General features: G+C 45.7%; 1 protein-coding gene across 1 annotated transcript in view; it reads left to right on the top strand.

Annotated features, from left to right (window-relative positions):
• The window catches only part of LOC117525898 (B-cell lymphoma/leukemia 11A-like), a 97,566-nt gene extending 92,933 nt beyond the window's left edge, over window positions 1-4,633 (top strand). The window contains exon 5 of the mRNA XM_034187840.1: window positions 4,509-4,633. The gene's annotated coding sequence lies outside the window, so the exon portion shown is untranslated. The remainder of the gene's footprint in view (window positions 1-4,508) is intronic.
• The last annotated feature ends 16,967 nt before the right edge of the window (window positions 4,634-21,600 follow it).

The following is a 21,600-nucleotide window of genomic DNA, read 5'->3' as shown; positions in this document are numbered from 1 at the left end:
AGGGTGGGGTCTAACTTCCAGCATATCAGACTTTAAGCACTCCCTCCCTGAGGGCGTTTTCACACCTAAAGGCCTGAACAAGGTCCAAACCCGGGTCCAAGTTGGTGTATGTGTGCTACGGTTAATTTGGTTTCACGCCATAATGTTGAGTTCACTTTGAAGAACTTTTCATGGCGTCTTGATGTCATCCATGTAGCCTGTCTCTCCCCATATTTCACATTGATTAGTTTGTGGACATGCATGCATCTGACGCTAACTTGCTATCCATTTGAATGAAAAAAGTTGTGTTTAAACAGAGAAAAAGAAAGGAACAGATTCCTTTTGTTGAACCAACATTTTTTTGGCATTTCTACCAGCAGCACACGGGTGCAGTTAACGCCCAAAGTTAAGATGTTGTTTTGTCTCTAAGGAGGACAAAAGACAGATAGTGAGAGTTGCACTATTTAAGTGCAGAGAGTTACCCAGTTTTAATCAGTTAAATGTGAATAACTTGTTTGACATTAAGGAGGAATTAAAACTATCTTCCTCTTCTTTTGGCTTCCCTCATTAGGGGGCACCACAGCGGATCACCTCTCTCCATCTCACCCCGTCCTCTGCATCTTCAGTTTCAATTTATTTTAATTTATATAGTGCCAAATTACAACAAAGTTGCCTCAAGGTGCTTCACACAAGTGAGGTCAAACCTTACCAACCCCCAGAGTAAGAACACAGGTGACAGTGGTAAGAAAAAACTCGCTCTGAAGATTTGAGGAAGAAACCTCAAGCAGACCAGACTCAAAGGGGTCTACTTGGGCCAGAGGGCCAAGAGGCTGCAGGTTTTCTTTGCAGCCACTGACTCCACCAGGTGATTTCACTGATTAACGTCACTTTGAGCAGGTGGGATGAGTTCATCAGTGAAACCACCTACTGGAGTCAGTGGCTGCAAAGAAAACCTGCACCCTCTTGGCCCTTTCTGGAATAGTTTGGACACCACTGCAATAGACAATACAGGAAATTATACAGGAAATTTTGGGAGATCTTCCTCTGTCTCACCAACCACCTGCATGTCCTCCCTCAGCACATCCATAAACCTCCTCTTTGTCCTCCCTCTTCTCTTCCTGCCTGGTGGCTCCATCCTCAGCATCCTTCTCCCTATATACCCTGGGTCCCTCTGCACATGTCCAAACCATCCCAATCTCACCTGTCTGACTTTGTCTCCAAACTGTCCAGCCTGAGCTGTCCCTCTGATATGTTCATTCCTCACCCTGTCCATGCTCATCTTCAGCTCTGCCTCCTGTCTTTTTGTTAGTGGCACCGTCTCTAAGCCGTACAACATAGCTGGTCTCACTACTGTCTTGTAAACTTTCACCTTCACTCTTGCTGATATTCTTCAGTAACAAATCACTCCTACCACCTTTCTCCACTCACTCCACTCTGCCTGTACTCTCTTCTTCACCTCTCTACCACACTCTCCATTACTTTGAACAGTTGTCCCCAAGTATTTAAACTCATCTACTTTCACCACTTCTACTCCTTGTAACTGCACTATTCCACTGGGCTCCCTCTCATTCATACACATGGACTCAGTCTTGCTTCTACTGACTTTCATTCCCCTGCTCTCCAGAGCATATCTCCACCTCTCCAGGATCATCTCATTCTGCTCTCTGCTCTCACTACAGATCACAATCAGAGGAAATAAACTATAGCCTCACAAAAAGCTGATCTTTTGACCAGCCATTAGCGCTAAAACTGGAAAATGCCACAACTGTTGCATCATTCAGTTAATTGTCTGTTGCTTTTCTCTTTTTACTGTTAAATGGGTGGTGATTAATTGATCTGAAAGTCCAGACTAACACCACTTCTTTGGGTCAGAACAAATTTTGGTGCCTTGGTTCTGAATGTGGTGTGAAGCAACTTTCACAACTCATAGTTTGATTTGGACCAAAGTGAAAAGTCTGAAGACCTGGACAAAACTGTAGGTTTGAAATTGTTCTCATGATGCAATTCCAAACAAGCTGTAAGTTCAGCCGTGACAAATGAGAATGATCCACGTCTGCGTATAACTGTTATTTTATTTCAGAAAAAACTTTACATCTGGAGTAAGAAGATGAGACGGAGATGAACGTGTTAATGGTCGTGCATTAATTTTTACTTTAATAAACCTGGAACTGGTTCAGAAAATCAAACTGCAGAGGATTAATGTAGCACAAACCTCAACACACCATTAATGACCCACAAATGATACATTCTTTTTCTCAGCTCGAGTCCAGTTTTTGTTTTGTTTATTATCATTATTATTATCCTTCTGAGTCGATCTACTATATGACCCCTTTAAAAAGACGAGTGAATTGTGTAGCTGATTTTCTGAAGTAACATTTGATTATCTTTTAGGGAGAATTTTATTTAATTTTTTATTGTTTATGACTTTCTTTTTTTGTGACTTCCAGAACTCCATCACTATATAATGAATTGTAATGAAAATGTCTCGTCTTTTTTGCCTTTAATATACAGAAATCTTCAGGTTGAACAAAAATTTGCATTGGGGAGAGATTTATGAAATATAAATATATAAAGAGAACTTAAACACAGAGGAAAATGCACACGCGTGTAAGTTCTGATGTTGAAAACACATTTATGATCTGCTTTTTTCCTGTATTTAGAATGGTATTTGAATTTAATGTTCACTTAGCGTAGGCACTTATAGTATTTATGTTGGAGCCTGTACTTTGAACTCTTTCACTTTTACTCTTTAAAGCTTTCAATGTACCCATGTTTTTCTGTAGTGAATAAAATCCCAACAAGCTGCCACCATATATTTTCTTAATTTGGCAGGATAATAGAGTGTTTGAAAATAAGGATGTTTTTGAAAAAATAAAAATGCTGTGGTGTTCCCAAGGGTGAGAGGTCATGTAATGACAGGCAGTCCCGCTGGAGTGACCGTCGCAGCCAAAACAGGTGGTTGTGCATACGGTGCATCCAGAAAGTATTCACAGCACTTTATCCACATTTTATGTTACAGCTGTGTTCCAAAATGGATGAAATTCATGATTTTTCTCAACATTGTACTCACAAAACCCCATAATGACAATAGGAAAAAGTTTTGTTTTTTTTTTGGAGATTTTGCAAATTTATTTTAAAAAATCCATAAGAAAAATCCGTAAGAAATCACATGTACATACGTATTCGCAGCCTTTGACATGAAGCTCAAAACTGACTCAGGTGCCTCCTGTTTCCACTGATCATCCTTGAGATGTTTCTACAGCTTAACTGGAGTCCACCTGGGGACAGGACTGTCTCAAGGCACAAATCTGGAGAAGGGTACAGAAACATTTCTGCTGCTTTGAAGGTCCCAATGAGCACAGTGACCTCCATCATCTGTAAATGTTAGAAGTTCAGATCCACCAGGACTCTTCCTAGAGTCCTGGTGGAGTCTTCCAGGGAGGTGATCAAGAACCCGATTGTCACTCTGTCAGAGCTCCAGCATTCCTCTGTAGAGAGATGAGAACCTTCCAGAAGGATAGCCATCTCTGCAGCAATCCACCAATCAGGCCTGTATGGTAGAGTGGCCACAGTGACCCTAAGCACACAGCCAAGATATCAAAGGAGTGGCTTCAGGACAACTCTGTGAATGTCCTTGAGCCCAGACCTGAATCCGACTGAACATCTCTGGAGAGAACTGAAGATGTCTGCACCGACGCTCCTATCCAACCTGATGGAGCTTGAGAGGTGCTGCAAAGAGGAATGGACCAAACTGCCCAAAGATAGGTGCACCGAGCTTGTAACATCATATTCAAGAAGACTTGAGGCTGGAATTGCTGCCAAATGTGCATCAACAAAGTACTGAACAAAGGGCGTGTGATTAACTATGGACATGTGATTTCTTAGATTTTATTTCTAGTATATTTGCAAAAACAAACAAACCAAAAACCTTTTTTCATGCTGTCATTATGAGATGTTTTGAGTAGAATTTTGAGGGGAAAAAATGTACGTACTCTATTTTTGAATAAGGCTGTAACATAAAATGTGTAAAAAGTGAAGCGCGGTGAAAACTTTCTGGATGCATGGTATCATTTTAGTATGATCTAATTTTTCTCTCCTGTCATTTTATATGCAGTAAAACAAGCTGTTGTTGGGTTTTCTCTGTAGCCGACTTTTTACTGTCTTTTAACATTCCAGCCATTTTTGGGACAAGAACCCCTTTTGTCATATGCAACCATCACTCTGATCTGCTTTTTGTTTGTTGTTGTCGTGTTCATTGCCAAGAGAACCGCGGTGCTTTATGATATGAATATGGTACATCTGATGTGTCGGGAACCGCCGTCACAGGCCGGGGGGCCGGGGGGGGTTTCATTTACATTTTGGTCCTGTGTTCTGTTTTTACTGCTGTTTGTTCTGCAGCTGCAGCTGAACTTGAAGTTATTTATTGTGTCATTATTACCACCAGCTCTGTTCAGAACGGAGCAGAACAAATCAGTTCTCTTCATGCCTGCGCGTGATTTCTGACGGCTCGTTTTCTTTGATGACCAAAGGTCACTGACCGACTTATTGCTCCATTCTCACGTTACCTTGTTGTTGCTCTATTTTCAGCTTTTCTCTGCATTGTTCTCTTCACTCAGCCATTTTTGTCTTGAAAAAATAAAAGCAGTACGACATATACAGCTGAAGTTTGTGCTTTTCTGTGTGTTGTGGATGAGCGCATCAGGTGTGTGCACGTGTTATGCACAGTACACACTTTTTTTTAATGCAGCAAACTGAAATTTATCAGGTTATTTTGAGCAGAAATGGCCAAGAAGCGCCCACAGGCCTCTCGAGGTCAGAGCTCGAAAGGAGGGTTCTGAATCGCCATGTGGGGGCGGGGCCAGAGACAAAAACCCGTCCCACCAGACTGATTATTTAACCCGCCATTCTCAACATTTGAAGATGTGAAATTTTTCATTAATTCTGCTGTTTGAAATATAAACATCAATAGATTTATTTAACACTCTGGTTTTCTTTAATCTGAGCATTTTGTGGACTTTAGAGTCAAACTGGAGAGCGGGAAGGGATTTATTTAGAGCTAATGGGGGAAAAAATCTGAAAACAAGGTGAATCAGATTTCATTTTTGAACAAACCCTGCTGTGATGTCATTGCTCATGTTTGCCTCACATTGTAAATAAAATTAACATTTGAACACAAGACATATATTTGATGGGAAATGGAAGAAAAAATCAAAACCAAACCAGATGCTGCGTTTGAGTCACAGGTCGGTGTGGGAATAGTTTTGCATGTTTTATGTCTTAAAAAAACACTTTAATGTGTAATTATCAGACTTCATGATCAACAGTAAATAAATCATTGATGGGAATCAAAGATAAAGTATTTTATGTCACACTGAATCCCTTTATGATAAAACGTCGGCTACCTCACTGAAAGGATCTTAAACAATTAACACACAAGATGTGCTGCTGTGAAATGTTTTAAAAGATAAAGTCACCACCAGTCACCTGACTTTTGAACCAAGGCTTCTGTTGGTCTTTATTGTGCTCCCGGTGTGCAGTGAGCAGCACCCTGATGTCGGTGTGTCATTGTGGGCGTGTGAATGAGTGAACGGGCGAGGCATAATTGTAAAGCACTTTGAGCTTCTGATGCAGATGGAAAAGGCGCTATATAAATGCAGTCAATTCATTCATTCATCTTCAACCGTTTATCCAGGATCAGATCACGGGGCAACAGCTCCAGCAGGGGACCCCAGATTTCCCTTTCAGGGGCCACATGGACCACCTCTGACTGGGGGATCCCAAGGCGTTCCCAGGCCAGTGCCACTAAGTCGCTAGCTGCCACATGGCCACTAAGTTGCTGGCAGCCACAGGGCCAATAAGTCGCTGGTGGCCACAGAGTCACTAAGTCGCTAGCTGCCACATGGCCACTAAGTTGCTGGCAGCCACAGGGCCAATAAGTCGCTGGTGGCCACAGAGTCACTAAGTTGCTAGCTGCCACATGGCCACTAAGTCACTAGCTGTCACAGAGCCACTAAGTCACTGGCAGCCATAGAGCCACTAAGTTGCTAGTGCCACATGGCCACTAAGTTGCTGGTTGTCACTGAACCACTAAGTCATTAGCTGCCACAAGGCCACTAAGTTGCTGGCATTCACAGGGCCACTAAGTTGCTGGCAGCCAAGGGCCACTAAGTTGCTAGCAGCCACATGGCCACTAAGTTGCTGGCAGCCACAGGGCCGCTAAGTCGCTGGCAGCCACATGGCCACTAAGTTGCTGACAGCCACAGGGCCACTAAGTCGCTGGCGGCCACATGGCCACTAAGTTGCTGGCGGCCACAGGGCCACTAAGTCGCTGGCAGCCACAGAGCCACTAAGTCACTGGTGGTCACAGAGTCACTAAGTCACTAGCTGCCACATGGCCACTAAGTCGCTGACGGCCACGTGGCCACTAAGTTGCTAGCTACCACATGGCCACTAAGTCACTAGCTGTCACAGAGCCACTAAGTCGCTGGCAGCCATAGAGCCACTAAGTCGCTAGTGCCACATGGCCACTAAGTTGCTGGTTGTCACTGAACCACTAAGTCATTAGCTGCCACAAGGCCACTAAGTAGCTGGCAGCCACAGAGCCAATAAGTCGCTAGCTGCCACATGGCCACTAAGTTGCTGGTTGTCACAGAGCCACTAAGTAGCTGGCAGCCACAGGGCCACTAAGTCATTAGCTGCCACAAGGCCACTAAGTAGCTGGCAGCCACAGGGCCAGTAAGTCAGTAGTTGCCACATGGCCACTAAGCTGCTAGCTGCCACATGGCCACTAAGCCGCTAGCTGTCACAGAGCCACTAAGCTGCTAGTTATCACAGAGCCACTAAGTCACTAGCGATCATAGAGCCACTAAGTCACTAGCGGCCACATGGCCACTAAGTCAGTAGCTGCCACATGACCACTAAGCCGCTAGTTGCCACATGGCCACTAAGCCGCTAGCTGTCACAGAGCCACTAAGCTGCTAGTTGTCACAGAGCCACTAAGTCACTAGCAGTCATAGAGCCACTAAGTCACTAGCAGCCACATGGCCACTAAGCCGCTAGTTGCCACATGGCCACTTAGCCACTAGTTGCCACATGGCCACTAAGTCGTTAGTTGTCACAGAGCCACTAAGTCACTAGTTGTCACAGAGCCACTAAGTCACTAGCAGTCATAGAGCCACTAAGTCACTAGTTGTCACATGGCCACTAAGTCGTTAGTTGTCACAGAGCCACTAAGTCACTAGTTGTCACAGAGCCACTAAGTCACTGGCGGTCATAGAGCCACTAAGTCACTAGTTGTCACATGGCCACTAAGTCACTAGTTGTCACAGAGCCACTAAGTCACTAGCTGTCATAGAGCCACTAAGTCACTAGTTGTCACAGAGCCGCTAAGTCACTAGCTGTCACAGAGCCACTAAGTCACTAGTTGTCACAGAGCCACTAAGTCACTAGCGGTCATAGAGCCACTAAGTCACTAGCTGTCACAGAGCCACTAAGTCACTAGCTGTCATAGAGCCACTAAGTCACTAGCAGTCATAGAGCCACTAAGTCACTAGTTGTCACAGAGCCACTAAGTCACTAGCTGTCACAGAGCCACTAAGTCACTAGCTGTCATAGAGCCACTAAGTCACTAGTTGTCACAGAGCCACTAAGTCACTAGCTGTCATAGAGCCACTAAGTCACTAGCTGTCACAGAGCCACTAAGTCACTAGCTGTCATAGAGCCACTAAGTCACTAGTTGTCACATGGCCACTAAGTCACTGGTTGCCTGAGTCCATTAATCCTGTTCTTGTCCTGATATTCACAGAGGTTTTTGAGAAAGAAAACAACATGACCTGTTTGATTAGCAGGTGACTTTATGTGGGGTCACAACCCTGCAGTTGGGAAACACTGGTTCATTGTATGTTATCACACTAACTCTCGTCTCATCTATTAATATTTTGTCTTTTTTTCCTCGTGTTATTTCTGCATCCTCACACTCTCTGTGCCTCTCCTTTGTCCGCTCTGTGTGTCTTGTCCTTTCTTGCGTCCTGAATCACTGGCGGACAGACGAGTCGCTCCTGTTGTTGGAGTCGCTCCTGTTTGCTGAGCAGGGCCAGATTAAAGTTCACAGATAGACACAGTTCCTGCTCGGTCCAGGTGCTGACAGTTAAGATAACGCAGAGACAAAAGGAAGTGGGGGCGGCTGGGATCGAGGAATTCTTAACCTGTGTGTGCTCACATTACGTTCAGGTGGCTGGGCCGTGGTTCCATTTCTGCAACCTGCAAAGTTTAATATTCAGAGATCAACAATGTTCTGACCCACAGATGATACCACCAAACACACACACTTTCCCCAAGTGGATCAGGAGCCTCACCGACCATCTCCTGCAGCACTGCTCCTCCTCCTGAACCTGTCGCCTGAACTCAAAACGAACATTAACGCTGGTTACCACAAAGAAAGAAACAGTTTGCTAGATGATTCTGTCTTTAGGGAGGTGATGGTCCAGTGGTTAAAAGTTGGGCTTCAGACCAGAGGATCCTCGGTTCCAAACCCAGCTCCCTGTGTGTAGTGAGCACCTTGCATGGCAGCACTGTGACACCGGGGTGTGAGTGTGAACGGGTGAATGCAAGGCTTCATTGTAAAGTGCTTTGAGCTTCTGATGCAGATGGAAAAGCGCTGTATAAATGCCGTCCATTTACCATTTCTGACATGTACGAGGTCTATTAGAAAAGTATCCAACCTTATTATTTTTTTCAAAAACCATATGGATTTGAATCACGTGTGATTACATCAGACATGCTTGAACCCTCGTGGGCATGCAAGAGTTTTTTCACGCCTGTCAGTTACGTCATTCTCCTGTGGGCAGTCTGAGTGAGGAGTCGCCCACCCTCTCGTCATTTTTTCATTGTTTAGGAATGGCTCAGAGACTGCTGCTTTGTTTGATCAAAATTTTTTCAAAACTGTAAGGCACAACTGAGTGGACACCATTCGATAAATTCAGCTGGTTTTCGGTGAAAATGTTAACGGCTGATGAGAGATTTTGGTCTGGTAGTGTCGCCGTAAGGACGGCCCACGGCGCCTGACGGCGATCTGCGCTTCGAGGCGGCAGCGTCTCACCGTTTCAAGTTGAAAACGTCCACATTTCAGGCTCTGTTGATCCAGGAAGTCGTCAGAGAACAGAGAACTTTCAGAAGAAGTCGGCATGAGGAGTTTATTCGGACATTCCATTGTTAACGGACATTTTGTAATGAAAGAACGTGCGGGCAGAGTCGCATGTCGGGCTGGACCCGACCGCGGGGGGTCGCAACAGGAAAAACACCTCCGTTGGAAACCTTAACGGGCAAGTTGGAACATGCCCAAGCTATTAAACAATTTCTCAGTTACTCACTTGTTGAAAGCCATCAAAAGCCGCCTGAATTTTACAAATGGTTTTCAACACGGAGGTGTTTTTCCTGTCGCGGCGCACACAGATTCGCCGAGTCGTTTCCGTGACGACTCGGCGAATCTGCACGCACGTCTTTCATTACAAAATGTCCTTAAACAGAGGAATGTCTGCATAAAGTCCTCATGCCGGCCTCTTCTGAATCTTCTCTGTTCTCTCACGACGTCCTGGGTGAATTAAGCCTTAAATTAGGATGTTTTCATGTCAAAACAGGCCGACGACGGCGCCTGGAAGCGCTGCACGACGTCCCGCTCCGTGGGAAGTCCTTACACCGACAGAAACACCCCATAATCTCTCATCAGCCGTTAAACTTTTCACCGAAAACCAGCTTAATTTCTCGAATAGTATCCACTCGGATATTCCTCACAGGTCCAGAAAAAATTTTGATAAAGCACCACGCGCCGTCTCGAGCAGCGTGTGAAACAAAGGAATTCAGCCGAGAGGGCGGGACCACATCTCACTCAAGGCCTGCCCACAGGGAAATGACGTCACCGACACGCGTGAAAAAACTCACGCATGCGCACGAGGGTTCAAGCATGATTGGTGTAATCGCACGTCATTCAAATCCATATAGTTTTTTTAAAAAATAAAAAGGTAGGATACTTTTCTGATAGACCTCGCATGTCCAGCTCTTGCACAGAATGCTGTGCATCCTCTTCTTTTCTTCCATTCTGGGGTTATAACCCGCATCCATGACACCAACGTTACTGCATTTTGGTTCAGCTCTATGTATCACTCGGGTCAGGATGTCGCCACATTGGTTGGGTAACATTTCCAAACACATTCCCGGTGTCCCATTGCTCACCAGCTGGTTCGGTCCCTCGCTTGTTCTTCACAGGTCTTCCAGTCGATGGAGCAGCTCTTAAGGTTGTGCTTCAGGAGATTCTCATAGCATTTCTTCTGCCCTCCTCTGGACCGTTTCCCTTCTCTCAGCTGGGAACAGAAGATCTGGGAAGTTGGCTGCCATACCATCCTAATGACGTGATGATCCACCAAAGCTGGCTCCGGATGATATCACACTCTATGATGGTATCCACCATCCAAACTGTGGGACCAGCACAGGAATCCAGACAAAACTCATGTGGGAATGTCAAATCTTTCCCATTGTCTGATAGATTCTTTCCCACATGGAAAATGATGCTTGACTCATCTCAGGTGGGAAATACTGGTTCCCTGTTAAGGCCAATAATTTATTAGTTGATTTTGCTCATTGAACTGTGGAACCAGAGATGACGGCTCCCCCTCTTTCTCTCACTTTTCTCCCTGACTTCACCTCTCACTGTCCTGACTTGTCGGTGTGTTTAAAGAAAGCCCCCTCGCGTATCTGGGGAAATCCTGTCCAGAAAAGAGTCGGCACTCGCTCCAAAGCCGCTTTCACACATGCACTGCAACCCTGAACCTGTCCAGCTGTTATCCAGGGCGCCTGAATGAAACGGACTTTAACCTGCCACCTCTCAGGTCCAAACTGTGTGTCTGGAGGCTTCACAGTGTGGAAGAGGATGTGTTGATGTTCAAGAGTGAAGATTAAATGTCTCCTAGCTACATAAGACAAAGACTAACTGGAAAGACAAAGAGACTCTGGGACATCTGGTGGTAAGACAGATGCAGAAATCATCAGACAAACTCAAGCAACAACTCAAGTCAGGTCAGGATGTGCTGGTGCTCCAAGTCTCCACATCCATCAGAATGTGATGCTGGAGTCCTGGATAGCAACCACCCGAGCAGACAACAGATTCATCCCCACCTCTCCAAAGTAACCACCTATGGTATCTGCTGCAGCCAGGCTGAATGAGGGCGTGTCCTTGAGCAGGTGAAACGCGGGCGTGTCCTTGAGCAGGTGAAATGTGGGCGGGTCCTTCAGCAGGTGGAATGTGGGCATGTCCTTTACCAGATTGAACGTGAGAGTGTCCTTGAGCAGGTGGAACGTGGGGGTGTACCAAGTGAAACATGGGTGTGTCCTTGAGCATGTCAAATATAGGTGTGCCCTTGACGAGGTAAAACATTGATGTGTCCAAAAAATGTGGGCGTACCCTTGACCTTCTCCAGCCGCTGGGGTCCTCAACACGGAATCATGACAAGAGGAACATGTCACATGTCCAAAATGTCATAGCTGATACTTCCTCACAAAGTAAGTGATCCTCCTCATCTGAATCTTCCCAGCTAAGGGCTCGTTTGACATAAAATAATTCCAGTGGTACCCAAGGATCCTCCAAAGAGACCTGGTACCAAAGACATCCAGTCATCCCATGAGGTTGCTGGTTAGAGTCCACATCTCACAACCATTACAGTAAGACAGGAAGCACCAGGACCCTAAAGACTTGGACCTTCAGTCTTCTGCAAGATATCAGCATCACCAAACTGTCCTTATTGCATCATGTCCAGCATCGTGCACGCTCTGACATGGACAGTCTCCTCTTGTGTGCTACGCATGAATATAGGAAACTCTGTCCACTGACCTCACCAGACTCTTTGGATATTGTCCAAATTTCATACGATACAACAGCTTAATCCTCTTAATAAGCCTCTTCTACCTGTTCACCGTTTTCCCCGGACCCCCCGGGCCTCCTCCTCCTGTCAGCTCGTCACATCCCTCTGTACCGCCCGTCCTTCACTCTCTCTATAATGGCGGTGCTGTGTTTGGGTGTCCACAGCTTCCAGCTTCTGTTCCTGGACCGTTTGTTTGTGGCCACAGGCTGATCTCACCAGGTTCTCTGAGAAGAGGAAGACTCAACAGTGTGTCTGCAGCTGTGCCGCCGTGCGCTGAAGAGGGGCCCTCGTCCAGACTGTGTGGAACAATAGAAAAGCACTAATCACCCCGGACAGCTGACACCCAGCGCCTCACACACACACACACACACACACACACACACACACACACACACACACACACACACACACACACACACACACACACACACACACACACATACACACACACACACACACAAAGATCTGAGGATTCTCAGCAGTGGGTCAAAGGAGAGAGGCTCTGCCCAGACAAGACTTACAGGACAGAAAACACAGTCTGTGTTTTGTCTGTGAGCCTGACAGAACTTCACCTTCTCACAAATGGCTTCAGTGCCTATAAAAAGCCGAAACACTCTTTGAATTTTACGTATGTTTGATGACATCAAATCAGAAAAAAAGAAGTTTTTTCAGAAAAAAAGTGTGAACCTTCATCTGAATGACAAAACAAATTGACAACATGATTTAAATGAAATAGAAATCCATCCATCCATTTTATGGTAATTCTGCCACACAGGTGTTTCTGGGCGACCTCTCAGTGGTCACTGGGCTGATCTGCTCAAATCACGGCACACGGTTTCGACTGGGGGTGGAGCAGTGCATATTTCATTATCACGATCAGGCCGGAATAGTGAAAGTTATTGGAGTCTGAAAAATATCCACTTTTCCCCTATGGGGAATTTGGGAGGTGGGTTCGGTTGTGTGTTGCCAAGTACATGCTTGAAATAGGTCACAAATGGGAACCCTGAAAGTTTTTGGGGTACAAAAAATATACCTCCTCCCAAAAGTGAAAGTTTTCAACCTGTTTTCAACCCCCAAAAGTGAAAGTTTTCAAAGCTTCTACAGTCTAAGATCAAAAAAAAAAAAAAAAAAGAATGAACGAAAGAATCCTTACTTTTACAGGCAGCTGTGTTTTCCACTCACACAATATCTTTAAAACCACTCAGATAACTGTGGTTTGATAAATGTGTCTTAAGCAGGTAGTACTCGAAAACTGAGTGAGCATGTCCAAAGAGACAAGTGAGGGAAGCCACCAAGACACCCGTGGCAACTCTGAAGGAGTTCCAAGTTTCAGTGGCTGTGACTTGAGAGAATGTGAACCCGTGCAAACCATTAGAATCTGTGTCAGGCCCAACGGCGTGCAGCCAAATGCTAACACACAGTGGACATGCAGACACACGTACGCGCATGCATGAGGACATGTCCACACGTGTGTGAAATGTCCCCTCGTGCACATGTGCACAAGTCAGCAGACAGAACTGAACACACATGCTGGTGCTGGAGCACAAACCACATAATGGACTGAGTGCACGCAAACATGCACACACACACACACACACACACGTGCATATACAAATGTGTCTTCGGGAATGTGACCTTTTCCCAAAAGCCTGCCTTTCCTGCCCCTGCGTCCCTCCCCCTCTGGCTGTGTGAAGACTGAAGGGGTCGAGGGTCAGGTTTTGGGGGGCTGGAGATTAGGTTTCACATGACTGAGCACCTTTGTTGGTGCAGGCCAGCAGAAAGGAAACGTCCAGGAGGGTAGCCATGTCTGTCTGAGGCGAGCGGGGGGAAGGGAGAGAGACGAGACGGACGGAGGGACGAAGTTTAAGTTCATTCAGGAAGAGAGGGCTGAAGTTGAAGTGCATGAGTAATGAGGAAGCAGCGGAGACCAGGACAGAGCCAAGCACGGGACATGAAACGTAAAAAGCAGAATCATGTCCGCCGCAGTTCTGACCTCGTCGCTTTTTCATGTCTTCTGGCTGTCTGTGTCTGTAGACACCCAGTGTCCTCGATGCCTGCTGGCTGTGTGGCCACACAGTGAGAAGAAAGCAGCGGACAAAATAATGAACTCCCCCGACTCGTGGTCGCTGTAAGTGGATGTGAAAAGTTTGGCCTCACTTTTTTTTTTTTTTTGGCAAAGTCTCACTTTAAATGTCTCCGGACGAGTGTTCGTCTTTTTTCCTCTTTTCAGAGATGTTAATGGTGTGATGCAGTTTGGGACTGGAACCACTGATGGCTTCCAGATAAGGTGAAAACTTTGACCTTCAAGTGTAAAAGAAGGACAGGGGCGACGGGTGAAGAGGAAAGGATCCGTGATGAAGTTCACTCTTTGAGTTTGAGGGGATCAGAGACCGGAGTTATGGTTCTGTCATCACTCACTTTTTATGCCTTTGACAGAAACCGTGCTTCTTGAATGCAGATATGACGCCCGACACATGATGGACACTGAAATCTGAGTGTTGGACTCGGGTCAGCTTGAGGTCATTCCTGATTATGTCATTGCTCTTTGGTTTTGGGAGACCTCCTCCCTTTTAGACCCTCGTCTTTAATTGAAATAACTGCTAAAACATTCCCAGGGCTTCGACATTTCAGCTCCATGTCCTGCAGTGGACACAGATGTAGGGCAGGTCAGGTCTGGGACCATGCGCTGGTCACCCATCCACCACACTACAGAGCCACTATGGGTCCTGGACAGCAACCAGGTAGGCAGACAATCAGTCCATCTCCACTTTTCCAAAGTAACCATCTGTCTTCTGCAGCCAGGTGCGATGTTGGCATGTCCTTGGACTTCATATGCTCTTCAGGGTTTTAGCGGGGAAAAATGAGGATAAAGTGAAATAAAGAAACCCACCAATCTGTGAACGAACCCACCAATCGAAGCAGTGATTCACAGATTGAAGCAGTGCTTTGATCTACGAATCACTGCTTCGATTGGTTCAAGGTTCAAAGCAAAGCCGCGCTGCAGAAAAGTTGATTACAGACCCGCTGCAGGTCTGTAATCAATGCAGAGAAATGATAATTTTCCTGACAAACACCCCTCAAGTGCGAAACTGCAAAAAAGCCTATCAGACATGACTCATGACAAATAGGCCTGACTTTGTTACAGTTACTAGTAATCAGTGGTGTCGCTGGGTGAAAACACGAGTAATGGCATGGCGCATAGAGAATGTATCAGAGTAGAAGTATGCAATTAAGGTCAGAAATGTAGTGAAGTAAAAGTGAAAGTAAGCTTCTTCTTTGTCTTTCGGCTGTTCCTGTTAGCGGTCGCCACAGCAGATCAATCGTTTCCATCTCACCCTGTCCTCTGTGTCTTCCTCTGTCACACCAACCACCTACATGTCCTCTCTCAGCACATCCATAAACCTCCTCTTTGTCCTCCCTCTTCTCCTCCTGCCTGGTGGCTCCATCCTCAGCATCCTTCTCCCTATATACCCTCGGTCCCTCCTCTGCACATGTCCAAACCATCTCAATCTCGCCTCTCTGACTTTGTCTCCAAACCGTCCCACCTGAGCTGTCCCTCTGATATGTTCATTCCTAATCTTGTCCATTCTTGTCACTCCCAAAGAGAATCTCAACATCTTCAGCTCTGCCTCCTCAAGCTCCGCCTCCTGTCTTTTTGTTAGTGCCACCATCTCTAAGCCGTACAACATAGCTGGTCTCACTACTGTCTTGTAAACTTTCTCCTTCACTCTTGCTGATATTCTTCGGTCACAAATCACTCCTGCCACCTTTCTCCACCCACTCCACCCTGCCTGCACTCTCTTCTTCACCTCTCTACCACACTCTTCATTACTTTGAACAGCTGACCCCAAATATTTAAACTCATCTACTTTCACCACTTCTACTCCTTTTAACTGCACTATTCCATTGGGCTCCCTCTTATTCACACACATGTACTCAGTCTTGTTTACTGACTTTCATTCCCCTTCTCTCCAAAGCATATCTCCACCTCTCTAGACTAGACTCAACTTGCTCTCTGCTCTCACTACAGATCACAATGTCATCTGCAAACATCATAGTCCATGGGGACTCCTGTCTGATCTCATCCATCAACTTATCCATCACCACTGCAAAGAAGAAAGGACTCAGAGCTGATCCTTGGTGTAATCCCACCTCCACCTTGAATGAGTCTGTCATTCTGACTGTGCATCTCACCACTGTCACACTATTCTTGTACATGTCCTGCACTACCCTAACATACTTCTCTGCCACTCCAGACTTCCTCATACAATACCACAGCTCTTCTCTTGGCACCCTGTCATAAGCTTTTTCTAAGTCCACAAACACACAGTGTAACTCTTTCTGGCCTTCTCTGTACTTCTCCAACAGTATTCTCAGAGCAAACATTGCATCTGTAGTGCCCTTTCTCAGCATGAAACCATATTGCTGCTCACAGATCTTCACCTGTTTTCTAAGCCTAGCTTCTACTACTCTTTTCCATCACCTCATGCTGTGGCTGATCAGCTTTATGCCTCTGTAGTTACTGCAGCTCTGCACATCACCCTTGTTCTTGAAAATTTGTCAGCACATTATCATGTGCATCTTTTACCACCCTAACCTGCTGCACATCCTTTCCAGCTCTGTCCCTTTGTCTGGCCAATCGGTACTTGTCCTTTTCTCCTTCCTTACTATTCAACTTCTTGTACAGCTCGCAATATGCCTTTTCCTTCACTTTTGCCACTTCTCTTTTCGCCTTACACCGCATCTCCTTGTACTCTGTCTACTTTCTTCATCTCTACGACTATCCCAAAACTTTTTCGCCAACCTCTTTCTCCTTATGCTTTCCTGGACCTCTTCATTCCACCACCAAGTCTCCTTGTCTTCCTTCCACTGTCCAGATGTCATACCCAGTACTGTCCTAGCTGTCTCCCTCACCACATCTGCAGTACTTTTCCAGTTGTTCAAAATTGCTTCCCCTCCAACCAGTGCTTCTCTCACCTGCTCGCTAAATTTCACACAACAGTCTTCCTCCTTCACCTTCTACCATCTGATCCTTTGTTGAGCTCTCACTCTTTTCTTCTTCTTTACCTCTAAAGTCATCCTACAAACAACCATCCTATGCTGTCTAGTGACACTCTCTCCTGCCACCACCTTACAGTCTGTGATTTCTTTTAGCTTGCATCTCCTATAAAGAATGTAGTCCACCTGTGTGCACCTTCCTCCACTCTTATATGTTACCCTGTGCTCCTCCCTTTTCTTAAAGTAGGTATTCACCACAGCCATTTCCATCCTTTTTGCACAATCAACTACCATCTGTCCTTCCCCATTCCTATCCTTGATACCATATCTACCCATTACTTCCTCATCACCTCTGTTCCCTTCACCAACATGCCCATTGAAGTCTGCTCCTATCACCACTCTTTCATGCTTGGGTTCACTCTCCACCACCTCATCTAACACACTCCAGAAATCTTCTTTCTCCATCTCACAACCTACCTGTGGGGCATATGCACTAATGATATTCATCATCACCCCTTCAATTTCCAACTTCACACTCATCACCCTGTCAGACACTCGCTTAACCTCCAACACACTTTTAACATACTCTTCCTTTAAAATGACCCCAACACCATTTCTCTTCCTGTCCTCACCATGGTACAACAACTTGTACCCACCGCCGATGCTCCTGCTCTTACTTCCCTTCCACTTGGTCTCTTGCACACACAATATGTCTACCTTTCTCCTCTCCATCATATCAGCCAGCTCTCTCCCTTTACCAGTCATACTATCAACATTCAAAGTCCCCACTCTCATTCCCACCCTTCTAGTTTTCTTCTTCTTCCACTGTTTGTTGAAACGTTTTCCTCCTCTTCTTCGTCGTCTTCGCCCAGCAGTAGCCCAATTTCCACCGGCACCCTGTTGGGCAACAGCACCGGCAGCAGACGTTGTTAACCCGGGCCGCGACCGATCCGGTATGGAAATTCGATTCTTAGTCTGCATAGTTGGGTTGGCTTGTTTTACGCAGGATGCCCTTCCTGATGCAACCCTCCTCATTTATCCGGGCTTGGGACCGGCACTCAAAATGTACTGTAAGCTGAATTAAAAAAACTCAAGTACAAAGTCTCCCAAAATGTACTTAAGTACAGTAGTGAAGTATTTTTACTTTGTTACTATACAACACTGGTGTTCAGGACAATCATCTGGTGTCTCTTTGAGCTGCTGCATGCACAGTTGCAGTCAGAAAAGCATATAGTATCCTGTGAGTAAAAGGTCAAAGTTCATCCTCTGGCCTCTTGATGTTGCTGTAACTCAAAGTCAGATGAAGCTGGCATTTTGTGACTGGAGCACAAAATGCAGGTGATGCGGGGGTGGGGGGGCTGTGGTTAGGGTGAGGGGAAGGGGTACCAAGTAGATTAATAAATACAAAGCGTGAGACTGGGCTGAAAACAGACTACACAGACGGCTCCATCGTTAGGGGAGGTGATGGTCTAATTGTTAAGTGTTGGGTTTGAGACCAGAGGATCCTCGGTTCAAATCCAAGCCTGACCGGAAAATCAAAGTCTTTAATCCCCTAGTTGCTTCAGGTCTGTAGTGAGCGCCTTGTAAGGCAGCAGCCTGACATCAGGGTGAATGTGAGGCATTATTGTTAGGCGCTTTGAGTGTCTGATGCAGATGGAAAAGTGCTATATAAATGCAGTCCATTTACCATTTCCATTTATTGTACTCAGGATGGTAATTAAATTTTTGTTTTGATGTTTGAGCAGTGACGCAGTGCGACAGGGCTGTTTATCAGGTGGCCACTCGCTTCTCTGTCATTAATAGCAAACTATTAATATCACTTATAAAGGTTCCAGACATCCTGTAGTAAAGTTACATTACTCCAACTCCCCATGCAAAGTAAACTAAAGACATACGATACCTGTGTATTACTGTCCACAGGTATGTCCTCCAGGGCCACAGGAGAACTTGGCCTGGCTCAAAACTTGGCATGCATTAGGGTCACGTTTTAGCCCCGGGCCCAGTTCACACCTGGGGATAAAGCTGCATCAGGTCAACTTCTGTGTCCGTTCACAGGACTCCCCAGGACTCCTGGGTTTGAGGGTGTGAGTGCTCTGGATGTTTCCCAGAATCCCAGAGCCACGTGTGTTTGACTCCTGGTTCATTCCTGAGGTTGAGGACTCAAAGCGGGATGCTGGTTTCAGTGAGGGTTATCGAGGTCACAGGTTTGACATGCCAGCCGCACCCTAGTACATATAGCTGAGTCTCTGCTGCGTGTGTAAAACTGGGGATCAGTTCCCTCTGTCCAAGAAACAGAAGGACAGACAGAAACACCTTGAAGTCCGGTTGTATCTTTGGGAACCTGGCTGCAGCGTTTGCTTCATCTCAGGTCACATGGTGGCTTTTTGTGGTTGTTAACACTTTGCCACCGTCCTGCAGGACGGACGTTGACTCTGGACTCAGACGGACTCTCATATTCTAATGTTTATGAGTCTAACCGGTGGTCTCTGGTGGGGACACATTCATTACGGGCCTCCTGTCCAACAAAGAGCTTGTCAGTCGTTGTGCTGGACTCGTGTTGTTTGTGTGCAGCCCTCTGCGGCACAGCTGTCACCGATAGAGCGACAGCTACTCCAGCCGGGCCTGAAAGACACAAACAAACAAAGCCGTAAAACAAGGAAATGAAAGACAAAAAAGGGCCACAAATAATGAGGGGACAAAAACCATCTTGTCGGACTGCACCTTGGGAGCCTGTCTTCAGGAAGAGTGAAGTATAAGAAGCGAGCGTCCCGGCAGCACAAAGGGACGCGGCCCCTCCTGTGTTACTGTTAGCCGGGCCCTTTGGATGAACTTGTCTCCTTTCAGCTGGCGCTCTTACGCCCAGGTGTGTCCTTGTCTGTGTGTTTGTATCCACGGCGTTGACATCTCTTTGGCCCCAAGTGCTCCATTGAAAATAAGACAGAGAACAAAGCGAATGAAAAGAGATAAAGTGCAAAACAAGGATGAGAGGAGGAATAAAAGAAGAGTGGCCTGCTTGCTTTTCAGGGTTAGGACAATGTCCAGACCTTTCTCCCACGCTCCATACAAAACTCACTCTGCCGTGGTGCTCTGCTTAATGCACAACACTCTATCTTTTAATTTACTGTAAATCATTCCATGATTTCATGCTCGTTTTAAGAGAAGCGCGTTTCACGGTGAATAAGTTTGAAAGATGGGACGATTGTCCTCTAAAATAACCAGAATAAAAAAAAAAACAAAAACAAACTTGTGCTGTTCACTGAATTGTGGCTTAAAAAAAAGGGCTCCACAGACAGTGTAGACAGACACCCAGACGAAGGGGATTACATGATGCTCTCTATCGCCTCCTAGTGACTGGCTCCACTAAGAGAAAAATAAAGAACCAAGAGAATGCAGAATAATTTTTAACAATATACTTTATATATATGATTTTCAATGGCTAAGTATAAAAAAATAATAATTAAATACGGTGATTAATTGTTTAAATTGCAACAGTCGTGTATGTATCCGCTGTGAAAAGTCAGCCCAGTCTCAAGCTTTTTTTTTTCATGATATTGTCACAAAATCTTCCTGACACGGTCAAGTTTCAGTCGCTGCTTTTAACCCTAATCTCAACCATAACCCTAAATAACCTCCCTCCCCCACCCCAGAAATGTTGTAATACCATCAAAAAAATCTAACATTTCATGACGGTATCACAAACTAATAGATTAAATCCCTTTTCCTGACCCCATCACGAACTTGGCATGAGATCTGGTTGTGAAATGTTTGTGTCAAGGTAATATTATCAGTTAAATAACTCCAAAACTGCACAGAAATGTCATTTTATGACCCATCAAATGCTGTGGTCTAGTACTACCGCTAGCTAGCTAGCCAACATTGTTACCTGGCTAACTCGACTGAGATTATGTTAATTTATGGGAATATATTTGAAATATCTATTACAGATTCTCACCCCAAAAAATCTGGATTTGATGACATTATGGTGACTTGTGATTGGCTAACATTACCTGTAGAAATTGTAGCTCCGCCATTCTTCATTTACTCTGCAGAATTTGCTTCCAAAATATGACAAATTTTCAAGCTCGCAGTCTGTGTACTCATGTGAATTTGTTTGGTGGTGAAAGGGGGCGTGACCCCTCCAGCTCAGGTAGCTCGCTTTTACAGATTTATCGCTCAGTGCCACAATATTTCATTATTTCCAGCTAATATGCTGTCAGTGGATTACTAGTATTCCAATGGTTTTTCTGTGTGTATCGCTCGGGCCGAGTATCCAGCCAGCCGGTTAAGCAGCCATCCAGACAGGCCAGTGAATGGCGCCATGCCAAGGCCAATTGAGAGGTGCTGCCGTGGTGGAGAGCCAGAGGGGAGATGGTCATCCATTATTCATCACTAAGCCAAATAATCCCCAACAGAATTGGTCTGGTCTTGTCTGGCCCAACGGTTGGGGAATAGATGGGATGGTCCAGGGGGCAAGAGGGGAGGGTTTCAGGGGTTGGGGGATGGCAGGTTTGAGGGGTTTTTCATGAGAGGTTTAGGAGAGTCTTCTCGGGAGGCCGAAAGGGGGTAGCAAGCCCTGTGTGCAGGGTGGGAGGGGGGTTCTTTGAGGATTAGATGCAAATATGTCTTTGATAGCTTTCACAGTCTGGGAGTCCCATTCTGTTTATGGATATTCATATTAAGTCTAATCTTTGGAAACAATCCCTGGCATGGAGGA

Source organism: Thalassophryne amazonica, chromosome 15, assembly GCF_902500255.1.
Source record: "Thalassophryne amazonica chromosome 15, fThaAma1.1, whole genome shotgun sequence".
NCBI lineage: Eukaryota > Metazoa > Chordata > Actinopteri > Batrachoidiformes > Batrachoididae > Thalassophryne > Thalassophryne amazonica.
The sequence above is the reverse complement of the archived record's forward strand: the minus strand, read 5'-3'. Positions and strand labels throughout refer to the sequence as shown.